The sequence below is a fragment of the Arachis hypogaea genome, chromosome 14 (genome assembly GCF_003086295.3).
Source record: "Arachis hypogaea cultivar Tifrunner chromosome 14, arahy.Tifrunner.gnm2.J5K5, whole genome shotgun sequence".
NCBI classification, from domain to species: domain Eukaryota; kingdom Viridiplantae; phylum Streptophyta; class Magnoliopsida; order Fabales; family Fabaceae; genus Arachis; species Arachis hypogaea.
The window spans coordinates 126,418,228-126,426,988 of NC_092049.1; positions in this window are offsets into that span (position 1 = coordinate 126,418,228).

Below are 8,761 nucleotides of genomic sequence, written 5' to 3' on the forward strand. Positions count from 1 at the left end.
TTTAGATTTTGGATGTATGTAAAGAAAAGGTTTGATGTACTTTGAATTGTGGTGTTACACATATCTCATAACTTATACTTTTATAGTTGACTCATAACTAAAATTTTTTAAATTTGATTGACTTTAATTTAAATTTGAATTAAATTTGTAGATAAAGAAATAAATATATTAACAATTTTTAAAATTCTAAATTAACGTAAATATATTTAAATTTACATATGTAGCTGCAATTTTTGAAAAAAAATTTAAAAAATAGTGTTAAAAAGAATCAATTTTTAAAAAATAGTGTTAAAATTTAAAAAATAACAACCTAAGTAAAATAATTTAAAATTTAAAAAATAACAACCTAAGTATAACAACTCAAACAAATAATTTAAAATTTGAAAATAACAACCTAAGCAAATAATAATTTATAATTTATAAATATAAATCTAAAAATTTCTAGTGACGACACCTAAACAAATAAACTCTCAGACTCAACGTATGAATATTACGTCAGCATATGAGCTCCTCATTTGTATTATTATAAAAATACTATGAAATAAGCAATATTTTTCTTTATATTTATTTTGCATTTGAGTTGATATTAGCCAAGTTTTATTTGTTTTTTATATTTATTTTTATTTATAAAACCTACTAAATTGCCACTATAGAAATCTGTCTCTTCGAATAAATCGTTGCTTCACTTTAGTGCCTAGTGCCTACACTGCTAAATCGCGGGTTGGAACTAAGTTTTGAGCTTCCATTTAATTAGTAAATCATGGATTTTAGACTTTTAGCAGAGTTTGAGGCCGCGTTTATTTTTTAAGATTGGGACTGAGGTTAGAGAACTGAGACCGAGTATTATTGAGATTTATTATGTTTAGTTATTAGAGGTTAGAACTAAAATTTTAATTTTGGAATATAAAATTTTAATTTCACTTTCCAAAAGTAAGAATATAAGAGATTGAAATTTTTAAAAACGAAAACTGAAATTTTAATAATATATTTTTTTAATTTTCTTATTTAACTTTTCAAATTAAAAAGTAATACTAAATATATATAGGTCGGACACCAGACGGGTTGGGTTGATATCCTGATCGAAGAAGGGAAAGTTGTCTGGTCGCACATTTTCGGGCCGAGGGTAGGCGAGGTCCCGAGTTCTTCGAATGTAGTGGGGGGTGTCACCTGCAAAAACACTCCGACGCTCAAGTCAGTGAAGTGTGCAGGCGAGTAGAAATTGAGTGGTATGTGACGTACCTTGGGGGAAGGGCAGGACCTTCCCCATATATACCATGTCAGAGGTGGGCCCATCAAGGACAGGCCCACCTTCCCTGATGCTTTCTCCTCACAGTTGTAGCGTAGCTGTCAGGGACGCGTGTCCGGGTCGGCGACAGAGCGTCTCCTACCCGACCGTCCAGGTCGGATGGTGCTCGGGTCGGTCCGGCCTGCTAGCAGTTTGGGCCAGGCCGTAACAGTGAGGGACGCGTGTCCGGGTCAGCGACAGAGCGTCTCCTACCCGACCGTCCGGATCGGATGGTGCTCGGGTCGGTCCGGCTCGCTAGTAGTTTGGGTCAGGCCGTAACAGTGCCCCCGACGCGCCGGTAACGACCGTGAGGGTCGTTGATGGCGTGTCATCTCTCTTTTCGTGCGTTGTCGCCAGGTCGGCCGTCCGTGGGGGGACGTGCCTCTTGCGCGCGTGTCTGTTTGTTGTTGGAACGACCGTTTGTCGCCTCGTTCTTTGCACGGGGTATTTAATGCTCATAATGGGCTGGAAAATCCTGTGTGCAAAGACTATTTTGCCCCCAGGTCTTTCGCGCTTCCTGGGTGGCAGTTTTAAACAGTTTTGCTTTGATTTTTCCCTTTTTGCTTTGATTTTTCCCTTTTCACTCTTGCTCCTACTATCTCCCTGCTATCTCCCTCTTTTTTACTCAACAAATCTCAGAGCGTCGTTCTAGCATCCTCATGCATCTTTCCTTCTTCCTTCTTAGTTTTCGCAACTAATTCAGGTAATCTTTGATCTTTTCTCTTTTCTGCTTCATTGTTGTATGTTTGTTTCTTGTATTTGGTCCGTATTCTTGCTGTTTTGCTTGATTCTTGTTGGTAGATGGCCCATTAGTGTAAAGTAGATGCATTAGGGGAGGGGTACCATTCCAGGGTAGGTTTTTAGGTAGCTTGCGTGTTAGATGACTTTTAGCCATGCTTGATCTTAACTGTTGGATAGGACGAACATAGTTTCTGGACTTTTTCTGGACTCCCGACCTCATAGACTAACGGAGTGGTACCCCCACTGTAGGTATGCCTCGCATCGTTTCCTGGGCTTCTCCTTCTGCTGCGAATTACGATCCCTACGCCTGGGTGACTAAGGATGTGAAGGACTCGCCAAATCAGATGGACGAGGAGGAGTTGACGGAGTTTCGGCAAGCCGAGTATCTATGTAGGGGGACAGACGAGGAGGCCAATTATGACGTCTTCGTTCCTGCCCCCCAACGAACGGCTGTATGAGATTAATTTCCACTCCCCCCGGGTTGCCGACTGGATTTGGTTTTAAAAAGCCATGTTCACCCAGGTGGGCGTTCACATACCGTTCTCCGACTTCCAGATGGCGCTTCTTAGTCGGATATCCGTGTCGCTGTCGCAGCTTCATCCGAACAGTTTGGCTTCTATTCACTGTTTCGAGATGGTGTGTGAATATCTCGAGCTGCCGGTGTCTGTGGACGTCTTTCTCTTTTTCTTCAACCTTACCAACCCTTCCAAGGAGGGGAAAGCGAGGAAAGGGTTCTTATCTTTCCGATCTGCTCAGGGTCGGAGGATATTTGGCTTGTTCGAGGACTCTTATCATGGGTTCAAGGACAAGTATTTCAAGGTTCATCCCGTCAAAGGTCGCCATCCCTTTTGGTTGTCGTTGGAGGGGGAACGCCTCATCCCGACGTATTGGAGCTTCGGAGCGGGGTCCAATACCTTCATTAAGGTAACTTATAAGGGGATGTCCGCCGTAAATAAGAGAACTGCCGACGTGTTGTGGGCGGTCTTTGGAAAGAACCCCGTGAACCCCCACCTCCTTATGAGTGAACGAGAGGTCGCCAGGAATTATATTTGTGAGATGTTTTGTCTTACTTTTGTGTTGTTTATCTTTTAATTTGTTATCGTCGACTTCACGACTGACGTATTTGTTTGTCTGTTGCAGTGGAGATGTCTGCTTCGGTAACCGGGCTCGAAAGTTTAGTTAAGACCTTCTTGGAGGATAGCGACGAGGAGAAGGCTGACGAGAAGGTTGCCGGGAAGCTGGAAGGCCCTACCGAGGAGAAGGAGGATCAAGCTGTACCTTCACCTCGGGACACCGAGATGTCCGACAAGAACTCTGCCGGGATGCAAGCTTCCCCTATTCCCGAGGAGACGGCCGGTGTTGGGCAGTCGTCTTCTACCCATCGGGAGTATGATGATCTGAAGCTTGTCCTTACTCCCAAGAGGCAGAGGGCATCCTCCAGCCCGGAAGGTACTCTCACCGTGATGGAGAGGAACTTCGACGCTAGGACCTTTATTGATAATCAGCTGATTCCCGGTATGGAGGATCACTTTCTTAGTACCGAACTCGCGGGGCAGGCGAGGTGGATGTACCGCACCCTTCTCCGCGGAGCGGTGATAGCTTGGAAGGCCGAGTTCAAGTTGTCGGGCATGCAGGCTCTGCGAAGAAAGCTTGATACTGCTACCCAGGCCAACAACGAATTCAAGGTCCAGGTCGAAAAGCTTCAGGAACAACAGGCCGCGGCAGAGAAGGGGCGCAAGGATGCCGAGGAGAAAGCTGCGTCCTTTGAGGAAAAAATGAAGGTCTCCGATGCCACCGTCTCCCGTTTAATTGAGCGGGAGATGACTCTAGAGAGCCAGCTTAACGCCGAGCAAGGTCGGGTGGTCGCTATGGAAAATGAACGTGACGCGGCCGTCTCGTCGGCTGAGGCTGCGCGAGCAGAGGTCGAAGAGCTGAAAAGGAAACTTAGGGCGGTCAGGGAGCAGGGAAAGAACGCGATCTTTATGACCGAGGAGGCTCTCAAGGCCCAGGTGAAGATCGTGATCCCAGACTTCGACACGTCGGCCATCGGAGTCTTCAAAATAATTCAAGACGGCAAGATTGTTGACATGCCTCGAAAGTGAATTCATGTAACTTGCGCTTTTTATGTGGATTTGTAGAACACTTGTTGAAACCGTTAACTTTTGTTATACTTTAGTGGTCGCTTGGTCGGCTTATAATTATCGCCTTTATCTTGCTGTTTAGTAGCATTTTTTGCTTTGTTACCGTTTTTTCGGTGTGGACTTATTGCTTGTGTCCGTTTCGCCGTTTGTGTTGGTAACTTGGTTGAAACCGTCTTGGTCTTATTATCGCGGCCATTTGTTATGGCTATGATTCGATTGGCTCCCGGGGTGATCAGTCCCGGGTTGCCGTTGAAGGTCGCGATGGTGTGGGATACATATTGGGAAATAGTAGATAGGGGAATACGGACAAGTAAACATTAATCGTCAGCTAAACAAGTTTATGAACATGGTAGGCATTTAATAAAAGTAAATCACTAGAAATTAAAAGATTATCTAGCTCGTCAGGCCGTCGAACCGCTGTACCCCAAGCTATGAGTAGAATCTCCTCAGGTTACCTGCATTCCATGTTCTCGGGATTTCTTTACCGTCGAGTCTCTCCAGTTTGTAGGCGCCTTTGCCAAGCATTTCTCTGACTCTGTAGGGACCTTCCCAGTTTGCCGCCAGCTTTCCTTCTCCTGGGGTTGGTAGCCCGACGAAGTTTCGTCGCAGGACGAGGTCTCTTTCCTCAAACTCCCTTCTGAGGACCTTGGTATTGTAACGTAGGGCTATTCTTTGTTTCAGTGCCACCTCCGACAAGTGGGCCATCTCTCTGGCCTCGTCCACCAGGTCTTTCTCCACTGCTTCTTCTACTCCCGTCAGAAGTAGTCGTGGGCTCGGTTCGCCAATCTCCACAGGTATCACCGCGTCGACCCCGTATGTTAGGCAAAAGGGGGTTTCCCCTATGGAGCTTTGCTCGGTTGTTCGGTAGGACCATAAGACCGAGGCGAGATCATCGGCCCATGCGCCTTTTTTGCTATCTAAGCGCTTCTTGAGGCCTAGCAGGATGACTTTATTTGTGGATTCCACTTGTCCATTTGTCTGGGGGTGTTCAACCGAGGAGAACTTCTGTTTTATCCCCAGGCCGGTGAGAAACTCTGCAAACTTCTTGTCGGTGAATTGCGTCCCATTATCCGAAATGACGACTTCCGGAATGCCGAACCGGGTTATCATCTGCCTCCACATGAACTTTCTACAATTGGATGAGGATATGCTGGCCAGCAGTTCAGCCTCTATCCATTTGGTGTAGTAGTCGACGGCAACTATGAGGTACTTGACTTGTCCCAGGCCAACCGGGAAGGGCCCCAAGAGGTCGACTCCCCATTGTGCAAAAGGTCGGGAAGACGTCAGTAGGCTCAGCTCGGAAGCTGGCGCCCTGTGGAATTTGGCGTTCTGCTGACACTTGGCGCATTTTTTCACGAATTCTCTGGAGTTATTCATCATTGTCGGCCAGTAATATCCAGCTCGGATGAGCTTCCTTACTAGGACTTTGCCCCCGATATGGTAATCTTAAAAATATTTAGTAGTGTATTTTTATCTTAAAAATATTTTTATTTAACTTTTTAAATTCAAAAGTAATACTGAATCGTGGTATTGCATTAGATATATACTAAATTATGAAATATTGTAATCAATTTAGATTAGTCGAATAGTTAATTCACTTGTCTATTTAAATAAGTATCAAAATTTTGAATTTTATTTCGTGTACACAGTAATTCATTAATAAAATTATTTTTTAAATAATTTATTTAAGTAAATTATCTATATAATAGCCAATTAGAATCCATAGTTTATTTAAAATACGTTGAGTGCAAGTATGGATCTAATTTCTTCAAAATGAAGAATGATATGCTGAATATTGAAAAATAGCTAAAAAACCGAAAAGAATAAACGTGTGATGGTGACTAATATTCTGATTTACAAAATTTAAAATTTTTGGTAACAAGATTAACGAATAATTATGTAATATTGTTTTAAATGCACGGAAAATCCAACCAACCGATATCTATCTATTTTTATTATGAATAAATTTCTACATACGAGTAAATTAATTAAACACGTTCAATAAGTCATTTACACTCGCGCACTTTTTGTTGTGATAAGATCACATTAGATGCCCATTAATATAGGCGGTTAAATTCCTTTTCCAATAAGAATTAAGTTGAAAAAGCAAACCTCGTTGGCTTATAAATAGAGAAGCCATCTGAGGGATATAATACACAAGCAAGTAATAATAAAATCAATTCTCTCTTTATGTTGCAATCAAATACTCTTCTCTTTATATTTCTACTACAATTCTTTTTCTTCTTTTATTTTATTAGTATTCTAATAATAAATATGAAGACTCGAAAATAAAGAAATGATTGAAAGTTTTATTGAATGATTGAAATAAAAGAAGAGGGAAGAAGAAGAGCTGGAGAGCTTACAAGGGAACTCTCAGAGCCTCTCTCTCTAACTTCTCTCTATCATATGTAAACTGAAGGGTACCTCTCAATGAATGCAAGGCTTCCTTTTATAATTGGAGATTCTACTGTTTCTACAGTACAGGTGCATATTACCGATACTATTTCTACAGTACAAGTTAACTATGGATTTTTTGATTACATGGATTTTTGAAGATTAAAGACTAATCTTCTCCTAGGTCGATTCCAAAGCAGTCGTCTTCATTCTGGTTATAACTGCTTGAGGATTCTGCTGAGGAGGTGTGATCATCTTTGTGTTCTTTGTCTTTTTCAATCATCTGCATGATTTGCTGAAGATGTTTTGCTAGAGTTTCTTTCGATTGAGCTCCTGCGAGGGCTGCAGCAATTTGGGCTTTTTGATTGAGGAACAGGGCAGTTTCTGGATCTGAAATCTTTTGACTTTCAGGATTGGATTTGAACCATTCTCTGACCTTCTCTGGGTAGGCCATTGAGGCATCAAATTGAGACCACTATTTGACATAGCCATGCCTTTGTAGGATTGGAAATGATTTGGGGTGGTTTGGTTTTGCATATTTGTATTGCCATGAGAATACCCATGCCAATGAAAATGTTGAGAAAAATTTTAACATTACAGGAACACATGTCTCCTAACTGTTAAAGTTTAATTGAAAAAGTTTATACCCTTCATCTGTTGGTGAGGGTAAAATTTCTTGGATTGGTCCAAAGAAGTCCCACCATTGGTAGAACCAGTTTGGAAAGACATAATTTGTTTTTCTTTTAAAATAAATTAACCATGAATGTCTGAACTGAGTATTTTGAAACCAAAATACTTTAGTCCAGGCTTCCATGTAGTCCCAATAATTAAAACCTATTGGGTCATAATTTTGAAAAAAATTTTGAATTTTGTTTAAGTTGTTCCCAAATTGCTTTGGGGACAAAATTTTCAGAATTTGGATGTTGAATGGGTTATGAATTCAGGATTGGTTTTATCCTTGTAATGTTTAATAGATACTGAGTCAGTATCTATTAAGATGAATTCGTAAAATTGGCGAGTTTTGTTATGTGCTAAAGGCCTGAAGTGGAATTCAGTAGGGAAAATCTTTGGGATGACTTTGTTTGGAGAGCTATCCCAGAATTCAGGCTCTATGTGGATAATATTTGCGGTTTTGTTTGTAGACAAGTAATTGGTTTGGGTTTTTTGAGTTTTGGTAGTGGTTGAGGATGTTTGGGGTGTCGAGACGATAGACTTTTGTTTTCCTATATGGATGACTGTTTTACGATTGGCTACTTGAGATATCAATTGGGATAGGTCAATTTCTTCATCGGACTCACTGCAAAGGTCAGCCCAAGATTTTTTGTTGAGTTTAGTGAGACCCTGGTCCTGTAAGGCCAGGAGGGTTTCGATGGGGATGGTATAGTCTGCTTTGGATTGTTTGGCTTGACTGTTTTTTGGTTCAAAAGATTTTTGGGTGGGTTGTTGGGTAGATGACCCAGCTTGTTGGGTGAGTTGTTGGGTAGATGACCCAGATTGTTGAGTAGGTTGTTGGGTAGATGACTCTGTTGGGGTGCTAGACCCAGATCTTCTGGTTGGCCCTGGTAGGGCTAGGCGAATGCCTCTGCCTCTTGCTGAGGCTAAGGTTGCCTTTTTAGGCATCGTCTTTCTGCTTATCTCCCTGCAAATATTCACGTGTGAGAAAGTCAGGGAGAGAGTTTGAGTTGCCCTTGATGTGCTCAATATCAAAATCAAAGACGCTTAAAATAGCTTGCCACCTGGCAAAAACTTGTTTTGATGCAAGATTTTTAACATCATTTTGTAAAACATCTTTAGCCGATTTACAATCAACTCGGACTAAAAATTTTTGATTGAGTAAGTCAGATTGAAATTTTGTGATGCATAAAACAATGGCTAAAATTTCTTTTTTGATAGTGGAATATTTTTGTTGAGTACTATTCCAATGTTTGGATGTAAATGCAATGATACATTCTTTATCATGCAATTTTTGTTTTAGGATATCGCCATATCCTAAATCTGATGCATCTGTTTCCACTACTTTGAATGCATGAGGAACAGGTAAGTAAAGACAAGGAAGATTGTGGACTTTGGTTTTAAGGAACCTGATAATATCAGAATGTTTTTCTGTCCAAGGTGGAGGATTTTTCTTAAGCCTATCATGAAGAGGCTTAATGAGGTTGTTAAGATTTGGGATGAATTCCGAAACATAATTGAGACATCC